Source organism: Chionomys nivalis, chromosome 9, assembly GCF_950005125.1.
Source record: "Chionomys nivalis chromosome 9, mChiNiv1.1, whole genome shotgun sequence".
Taxonomy (NCBI): Eukaryota; Metazoa; Chordata; class Mammalia; order Rodentia; family Cricetidae; genus Chionomys; species Chionomys nivalis.
The window spans coordinates 28,458,403-28,468,125 of NC_080094.1; the positions used below are offsets into that span (position 1 = coordinate 28,458,403).

Genomic DNA, 9,723 nt, shown 5'->3' on the forward strand with positions numbered 1-9,723 from the left:
TCTCCCCTGGAGCTCCAGTCATAGCTTGAGCCTGCTGGCTTTGGTGACTGGGTTGTCCCAGCTCCCAGGTTCCATCATCTAAGCCCATAACCCCTAAGATTTGTCAGTAGGAGGAATTATTATCTTCTCAGGCTTCCTGTCTTGGCACGCCAAGACGGAACTAAATTTGTTTGGTGGCTTCAAGAAGACTTGGAAAATGTTCCGCATAATTTCTCAAGCTGACAATGTGACTGCCAGCACATAGAGAACTCAGCCCCTAACTCAAAGTTCTCCCCTGCCGGCTAGTTTCCGGAGCTCCAGAAGGTGCTCTGCAAGTGCTGGGGAAGAAGAGAAATTGACGGTCTTACTCAATGCTGGAGCTGGCATGCTACAGCAGTGACTTAACTTGCCTGGCAAGTTGTGCCCAATGGTGCAATGGTGGCTTGGTTCTTATGGGGTAGCTCACCACTTGCCAATTAGACTGAGGCCTCTTTTCTTTGAGGATAAGGTTCCCCGGGTTAGCAACCTTTTTTGTAGTAGTACTAGTGTTATTTAAAGTGCTTGATTGGGAACTAGTGGAAGCTGAAGACCCTGTAACTTCAGCCAAAGCAGCTGAAATCTCTTAGCATCAAGACCTCTGTTCATCTAAGTCATCTAAGGGCTCCAGATCACCTGGAGCATCTGACCTCAGAGACAGGAAGAACGGCTCTCAAGGCTGTCAGGGTCTGCTTCCCATTACCCATGATGTACTTTCTGTTTCTCTGTAGTCAACAGTGCCTATGGATGGACTCCTGGTTTTAACTCAGAGACTCCAGCATTTCCTTTCTGTGAACTTTTACACATGAAATTTCTGCTCTGACACCCATCGCTTTCTCAGCCTCAGCCTGCCTGTTGCATCCGTGGATCATTGGCTCAGACAACTTCGGATAAAAATATTCTTTAAAAATTTCCCAAAAGCAAACCTTAAATTTGCAGGTCCTCACATGTTAATGGATAGAGTGACATTTGACGACATCCTACAGTGTTTCCCATCACTTCACAGATCCTTAGTGTCTTGCTTGAATAGGATGTCTCTCATAGTCCCAGCATTGAAATATCTGTCCATAAATTTGGGCATCTGATAGGATACTGAAGCTAATCCCTTACAGACACGGAAAGAAGACTGTATTTCTGTCCCTTCCACAGAAGCCTGGATAGTAGAACTATGTCTGAGGTTGCTGCTGCTCCCTTCTGCACTTCCTCATGGCAGTATTCATGCTGAGAAGCCCACCCTCAGCTCCTTATGCCTCCCAAGTACACGTCACAGTATCCTGGTGACTGACATTCTGGAGACTTAATTTGTCTATCAAGGCTTCAGAATTAGCAGCCATATACCTGTGCATGCACAAATGCACATGAACACACACACACACACACACACACACACACACACTGGCTCTCCATCAATGGCTGAAAGATATGAGGGAAAAATATCTCAGCCCTCATACCTTTGGGGAAATCTTCCCTGAAGACATGATCTATAGCTTTCTAGGTATATTACTGAGGAGTGAAGTATACTTGATAGCATCCCCGCCATTCCCATGGCTACCTGATCTTTCCTGTCTCACTTCTGTCTGTGTTCAATTCCTAGGGTTTCCTGGCTTGTCTTCCAAATTTATATCATTCCCAAGTACTTGTCTCAGTGGCTACAGTCAGGGGACACACACTAAAATAGCCATTCTAATATTTAGCAAACAAGAACCTCCACCACCGAGCTGGAGTCTTTGAGCATCTACTCTTGCTCACTAATGGTACCCCCCCATGCTGATGTGCTATGTGGGATCTGGGAGAAGAAGCTTCTGCAGGCATATGAAGGAGGGGTGGGTGGGAACAGGTGGCCAAGGTGTAACTTCAAGGTCGGAAGCAAAGGAATATTCCAAACAGAGAGATGAGACTCACCTTGTATGTCAGAAAGACTCTTTTTTGGAGGTGCCTATGGATGATCTTGAAGCTGGACATCACCCTATAACCTGTATCTAGCAGTAGTTCAAGTTGATAATGTCAATGAAAAGTAAGGATATGTTCAAGGAAAAGAGAAAAGAAACTTTTGAGATGCTTAGGAGTAAGGACAGAAGATTGTTGAGTGTTGATGGTGGTGAAGAACAGAAAAAAAGACTGAACTCTTTCCCATGCATGGTTTATACTTGGGGTGTGTGCAGTGAATTCAGTAACTGTGTCTTTATCTTGGGTTCTTCTTCTTTTTAAAAAACAAAAATTTTTATTTATTTATTATGTATACAATATTCTGTCTGTGTATATGCCTGAAGGCCAGAAGAGGGCACCAGACCCCATTACGGATGGTTGTGAGCCACCATGTGGTTGCTGGGAATTGAACTCAGGACCTTTGGAAGAGCAGGCAATGCTCCTAACCTCTGAGCTGTCTCTCCAGCCCTCTTGGATTCTTCTTGCTGAGAAGCCTGAGATCAACCTGCTAGCAGGCCTGGTGGGAGCTGTAGCTCTGGGGCAGCAAGAGGGAGAGAGAAGGTGAAGGAGGGAGCAGCAGAAGCGGCAGCTACTCTGTGGATGAGTGGAGAAGGCCCAGATTCAGGATGCCCTGGAAGACAGGAAGGACATGCAAGAAGAGGGGTTCATTTTTGTGTGTTTTGTCTTGTTCTTTTCTCTTGTTGGCAAAGTTCTGCCCTTTGCGACATAATCTTTTCTGCTCCTATGAGTTGGACCAACTGCTTCTTCCAGGCAGACAGTGAGAAGGCAGATGATGTAGTCTGTGTCGCTGCACCCAGCTGTATCCAGTAATTGCACTTGTTTCTTCTCTTTCAGGCCCTCCCTCCCCTGCCCACTGCTGATGTCACAGCAAACCTTTCCTCTGGTTTAGAAACACTTGCACAAATGTGCCGAAGGTGAAGAATTTTGTCTGGACCCTGGCAAGCCTTCATGTTTTCGGTGCCTTGGAGGATGATAAAAGTCAGGTTTCAGAAACAGACGGCCTTGTTTATGGAGAAAGTACTAAAGAGGGGAGGAGTTTAGATAGTGTTTCATGGGGCTATTCCGGGAGCCCAGGAATTTTCCCTCCTTTGTTTTTCTTGGTTGCATGTCTGAAAGATGAGGGCTTAAAAATAAAACCCCAACATCATCACAGACACTAAATCTGGTGCTCCCAGCTGTGGTCTCTGTTGCACTGCAAGGTCTCTTGTGGCTTCATTATTAAAACTGGCAAGAAGGGCGAGATGGGGCAGGAACAAACCTTTGAGCTTCAGCAGCTGTGGCTTCAGTTGTACTGGTTTCCACACTTTTAGTAACGGCAAGCTTGCCTTATCTGAAGGCACTGCATCATCTTCTGGAGGTGGTGTGCTGATGTTGCTGCTGACCATGCACACACCAAGCCCCTGTGTGAATCTCCTCACTCGGTCAACTCCTTGACCTCTCACCTGATAATCTCTCTGACCTCACAGACCCAAGGGAGGTCACTCTGTATCTCCTCCTTTCCTCTGGTGGTGGCATCTTGCTGAGTACTCTTTCTTGGTTCCAATCATGGGTTCTCACTTAGTCTGAATGCTTCGATGCTGATCCATCACTGCTCATCATGCACCGTCTCTGCTCTTCTCCAGCCCAGCCTCCGTGGCTATTTCAGAGTTCTAGAATGAGGAAGGCCATATCAGAGCAAAAAGAATGAGAGAGAGGGAGAGAGAGAAAGAGAGATGCTTGAGAACACACAGCCCTCAGTGACAACCAGGAAAGAGTTACGATCCAGGCAAACCTTTGTATACAGGACCTGGCCTCACTTTGCAAAGGCACCAGAGACCCTGGATAGTGTCATCAGTTAAGATGACCATGGGTACACCAGGGAGTGTCCACAGCACACTCCACTGGATCTACCACTCTCTGGATCCAAATGCAGTGGCCTCATCAAGTGAGGTGTATAGAGGGACAGGCATCAGGCTGAAATGAGTCAGAGTACAACAGAGCTTGAGTAACCTTTATCCAGAAGTTTCTCTGATTTGAGATCTTTTTCATATTGTAGAATATTTGCACATATGTAATGTGCTATATTGGAGATGGGACTCTCGTAGAAGCATGAAAGTCATTTCTGTTTCCAATGTACTTGCACACACAGGCTGAGGTGGTTTTATACCTCACACTCAGTACAACTGTATTTTAATGGTGCCCTTGACACCTGAAGGTGTGAAATTTTCAAATTGTGACATCATGTCCAGGCTCAGAAAGTTTTAAATTTTAAAGCATTTTGCAGTTCGGATTTTCAGATGAAAGATGTTTGCTCTGTGTGTAAGTTTCCGAAAATGTGAGAACAGAAAGTAGAAAACCTGTGTTTCTAGACCAGGACCACGATCCCCATGTAATAACTGTGAGGCCCTGTGGCCTCGGGCTGGAGTATCTGTATTGTCGAATTTGGGGGAACACACTGCCCTGAGACTCAGCATATCAAACCAGCAAACAATCACTATCACATTCAGTTTCTAAAGGTCAGAAAGTTGAGCGTGACTTATCTGGTCACTGGCTGGAGGACCCTCATGGAGATCTCAGAAGGATGCTGGTGGAATCCGCTGTCGCCTGAAGGACTGAGTAGGGCTTTGGGAACTGCTTCTAAAGTTGGCTCATTCATCCAACTGCCCGAAGGAGTATTCACCTGCGTGAACTTCTCTAAAAGAAAGTATGACAGTCTTCCAACAAGGCAACAGGCTTCCTCTCCTGGGAATGATCCAAGACTGTGTCAATACAAAACACAGCTCTCAGCTCAAAAGGAATACAAGAGTTTATTCTGGAGCCAAGTGACAGTAACCATAGCCAGGGAACAGATTCAGGTTGTCCTGAAATGCCGTGTTCCAGTATGGAAATGGATTCGTGAAGTTTTTATAGTTATAGAACAAAATAAAGTCATAAATCAAGGCATTTTCCTAAAACGTTTGAGCTAAAGATAGTCCAAGTTAATCTGGCTATTAGACCTGTAACATCCCCACTTTCCACAACCACAAAGTTCCAATCAGTCAGTGAGCCTTGCAATATTTAGCATAGGTGAAGCATATTTTTGTTTTTGATTTTCCTTTCTGGGAACTTCAGTCCCCAGGAGGGACAGAGCAAAGCAGAAAGCAGCATCTTTTTCTGACCAAGCTATGGAAGTGGCACCACCGCATCCACCTTATTTTGTTTCCAGTCACTCAGTCCAGCCCACCCTCAGGAGAGAGGGCTCAAATTCAGCTTCTCTAAGAGAATTAGTAGGTGTGCTTGGATGTCATTGACAAGTCACACTCCAAACCCTCTGACATCTGTGTAGGCAGTTTGGGAATTTAAGATAATGCACCAGTTTTTGTTTGTTTGTTTGTTTGTTTGTTTTGAAACAGTCCTCAGGCGATGAGGCCCTTTGAGAACTGGAATGTTTAAGGTCCTTTCAGGAATTACCTTCCTCCATACTGTGGCTGCTGAACCTCAGGTAAGAAACTTACACAGAGGTTTCTAGAAAGATTCCACCATGCCATGATCAAGTCCTGCTTCTGGCAGAAGCACTGGACCTCAGATATTGAACTTGTTTTATCTCCATAAAGGATCCTCAGACATCCTTGACACCCAAACTTTCACCCCATGTCTTATTGAGAGAGTCAGCCCTTGTGTGCCTAGACTGGCTATGGAATAGCAGAGAAGGGCTGGGGAGATGGTCCAGTTCAAAACGTGCTTGCTGCATGAGCATGAGGACCTGAGTTCAGACCCACAGCATTCATGTAAAAATCTAGGTGTGGTAATACATTCCTGTGGCTGCTGCACTGGGGAGATGGCGAGTCCCTGGAGTGCACTGGCTGGCCAGGTTAGCTGAGTCAGTGAGCTTCAGGGCTAGTAAAGGACTCTGTCTCAAAAAGCAAAGTGGAGAGTTAATGAAGAAGACATCTAGCATCAATGTCTGGCCTCCACATGCTCAAGCATCTATGCATACACACATCTGCACACATATGAGCACAGAAGCTCACACACACACACACAACATACACACGCATGTACACAGACACAAAATGAGGATTGATACAGGGCTGATAATCTAGTTCTTTTTTTTTTTTTTTTTTTTTGGATTTTTTCGAGACAGGGTTTCTCTGTGATTTTGGAGCCTGTCCTGGAACTAGCTCTTGTAGCCCAGGCTGGTCTCGAACTCACAGAGATCCGCCTGCCTCTGCCTCCCGAGTGCTGGGATTAAAGGCGTGCACCACCACCGCCCGGCAATAATCTAGTTCTTTAGACCTAGAAAAACATGATTACTATCATCTTAGTGGGCAGATTGTGTTAGCAAAGATTTGGGTTACATGGCAAGAGAGTCAGCTCTCTTCCCTTTCTACCCCTCACCTTTCCCACGGAAGCACATTTCCCAGCTTTGGGCAGCCTCCATCCTGTTTTCAGCCAATATCTTCTAGCTCCTGGTCTGTATTCTGCATTGATATAGGCTTGCTGGCCATGAGGCCCTCCTTTCCCCTGAGCATCTGCACCCTGTTGAAGTTCTGGCAGACACCAGGAAGGAGGGTACTGGGTCCTAGACAATACTTTCCAGCATAGCCTTAGAAGCTAGGAAGGCAGAGTAAAGTACCTTTGGAGGAAGGATCTGTAGGACACTGGGGGTGGTGCATTTTGTAGAAGAGGAAAGAATTGTGTGTCACAGACCCACTGATGCAGTTCTAAAGGTGTTAAGCATCACACTGGGGGAAGAGTCTAACAAAGCAGTAACTCGCTGGAATCCAGCAGGCAGTTCTTCTGCCTTGTGTGCTGGGCTTACCCTGAGCATCCTCCCTTCATGCACTTGAGGCGAGGGGCTGGGAGATACAGAATGCACCAGAGTGAATCCAGAGGAAACTGAACGTATCAAATCCTTCCTTAAAGTGACAAGTCTTCATACTTAATGCTTCTCTTTGGGTGACTTAAACGATATCACTCAGACTACCTAAACACCAAGATCTAACCATCTGACACACAGGTCAGCCATAACAAGAAGGATGCAAAATTTCAACAAGCAGATGCAATTCTGGGACAGAAGAGATGATGAGCTGGAATGTGAACTTTCGACAACGGGGTGCTCTTATTGAGGTCGGTTCCCCATTAGCCTCCTGCACTTGGTCTACTTAAGTGTATCCACACAGAAATAGAGGCCCAGGCTTCTCTAGTTCCCAGCTCTCTTCAGCTTCCACCCATGAAAAAAAATCCACTTAACTTCCTTATACTAAAGGATGACCCTTGTCCTATGGAGCCCATCCTGGCTTTGGAGATGAGGGTAGAGCTCTCATATGAGTGACAGATACACCTACAAGACAAAGAACCTCAGGGCAGCTTCCACCACCCCCTTCCACATAAGTGACAGGTATGTGCCCTTGACATTCTCTTTCTTGCTGAACTCAAAATAATATATGAAAATCTGAGTGTGAAGCCCAGATGTATATTTGCACTGTCCCCGGTGTCTTTGAAGCAACTGAGGTATGAAAAATATCTGAGAAATATTTTCTTCTTTTAACTCTGCTAGTACTCTGTAAAATAAAACACTATGTCCAGTAGCTAAGCATCATCTCTTTGAGCACCAAACACAGCTATGGAAGCGGGAGAAACAATAGAAAGAAGTAGAGGAATGGCGGCTGATTCCTGTAGGCTTCCTGGGGTGCTTTTCACACAGTAACTGAGGATGTAAAAGCACAATCTGTCGGCTGTGGTTTGAATAACTGTCCCCCCCCCGCCCCCAAAAGATCTATGTGATAAAGATTTGGTCCCTGGTCTGTCGTAATGCTGAGAGTTGCTGGGACCTGTGTGGAGGCAAGGCATTGATGTTGCGCGTCTTCATTCATGACCGCTTTGTTTTTTGGGATGGGTCCTTCACTGAACCTGGAGATCGCTGATCCAAGGCTCAGCTGCTTCCCCGGTTGTGCCCATGCTATGATGCCTCCACACAGCCCCAGAGCAACGGGGCCATCCAACCCAGCCCCAGGAGGCAGTCCAACTCAGACCCACTATGAGCCAAAAGAAACCTTTCTCCTTCCAAGCCGATTATCTTAGGTGTTTTGTCACGTGACAGAAAGCTGACTACCCACCATTCCCATCTTCACCACTGACAAGAATGCGGGCTAACGTTTGGCACCTCTGAAACATCAGCGGGGCTTTCGGCGTTCCTGTTCTATAGACACTTTCATAAAAGTTTTATGTTGTGCCCTGTGAAGTTCAGTGTAATACGCAGATCAAGCAAGCCACGGCATCCGGCCAGGGAAAACATTCCTGCTTTAGATGAGAAGCACAAAATAAACCCTGCTTATCACACCGTGTGTCTGCTCAGAACTGCAAATGCCTTTCTGGGGGGTAAGGGGTGATGGAATGTCCCGGAGAAACTCCTGGGATGCAGAGCAGTGGCTGCCAAGTCCCATACTGAGACGCTCTCTCTAGTCTGAGGACTTCGGGCACCTATCTCTTGAGACTGCTTCTTCGCAGTCCTCATTTCTAAACACCTGAAATCAGTTGCAGGAGAAAACAGAAACTGCCAATTTATTCAATTACCTATGTACAAAAGGCAGCGCTGTCCTTAAAATTTAGCTTGTGTGTGTGTGTGTGTGTGTGTGTGTGTGTGTACATATATATTCCTATATACATGAATGCTTAGTAGGATTAGGAGGTGTGACTGACCTTGTTGGTGGATGAATGTTGCTGTCCCTGGGGATAGGCTTTGAGGTTTCAAGAGCCCATACCAGGCCCAGTTTTTCTCTCTCTCATATGCCTAAGGATCAAGATGCAAAGCTCCCAGCTACTGCTAGTGCCATGCATGCCACCATGAAGATAATGGACTAAGCCTTAGAAACTGTAAGCAAGCTCCCAATTAAATGTCTTCATGTACATACACTTAAATACAGTTTTATTTTGTTGGTAAACTCTTAAGATTCAATGTATATAGATTTTTAAATCAAGTTCAAATATTTTGTAAAAATAAATAAATGATACTGATATATTTGAATATATGAATGAATTGATATATGCATGAGTAAAATTATATAATCAAAAAATTACAAAAAAATCTTCTTTAAATACATGCAGTTTTCATTATCCTTTTAGTTATGAAAATGACATAATAAAATCTATTATTTCATATGTCAACTGAAAAACTTTTTCCCTTGTAGCCATCAAATCACCAAAAATATTCATTTAAACACATAAAGAAATGTTCATCATCCTTAGCTATCAGGGAAATGCAAATCAAAATGACTCTGAGATTCCAGGACAGGAACCAAAAAGCTACGGAGAAACCCTGTCTCGAAAATTAAAAAAAAAAAAAAAAAAAAGACTTGTGACCTCGGTACTTGGTACTTGAGTGTGGCCTGTTTCTACTCCAATTCAGTTTACGATTTTTCCCAGGGAACTGAAGAATCACCCCGTCTTCAGTGAGGTGGATAAAAGTAGGAAACATGCTTGTTGGACTGCCCTTACAGCGAAAGCATGTAACTGTCTCTACCGAGATTAGAGACCTGATATGCAATTCTCTTACTTGGCTTGTAACATAAATTTCTTAAAATACTACTTTCAATTCTTCTTTTACTTTTCCCAAAATGGAAATGTCTAAGCAAAATTTATTTTTGGTTATAAAACTAATACATGCCTACACTACTCCTGTCAAAATCTGAGCATTTGTCGGTGACGGTGCTAAACTCCTCATTGAAAATACATCCAACTCCTGCTGTCCCCTCAATCAGGGAAAAAAAATGTGCCTTCTCAAACCTCTGCTATGTTCTCACC

The 9,723-nt window shown here is 44.8% G+C and overlaps 1 non-coding gene across 1 annotated transcript; it reads right to left on the minus strand.

Moving 5' to 3' along the window:
- Positions 1–9,295: 9,295 nt before the first annotated feature.
- Positions 9,296–9,457, minus strand: LOC130882136 (small nucleolar RNA U85). The gene has a single exon (XR_009057774.1). It is a non-coding gene; the product is annotated as a small nucleolar RNA U85 (small nucleolar RNA).
- Positions 9,458–9,723: the final 266 nt, after the last annotated feature.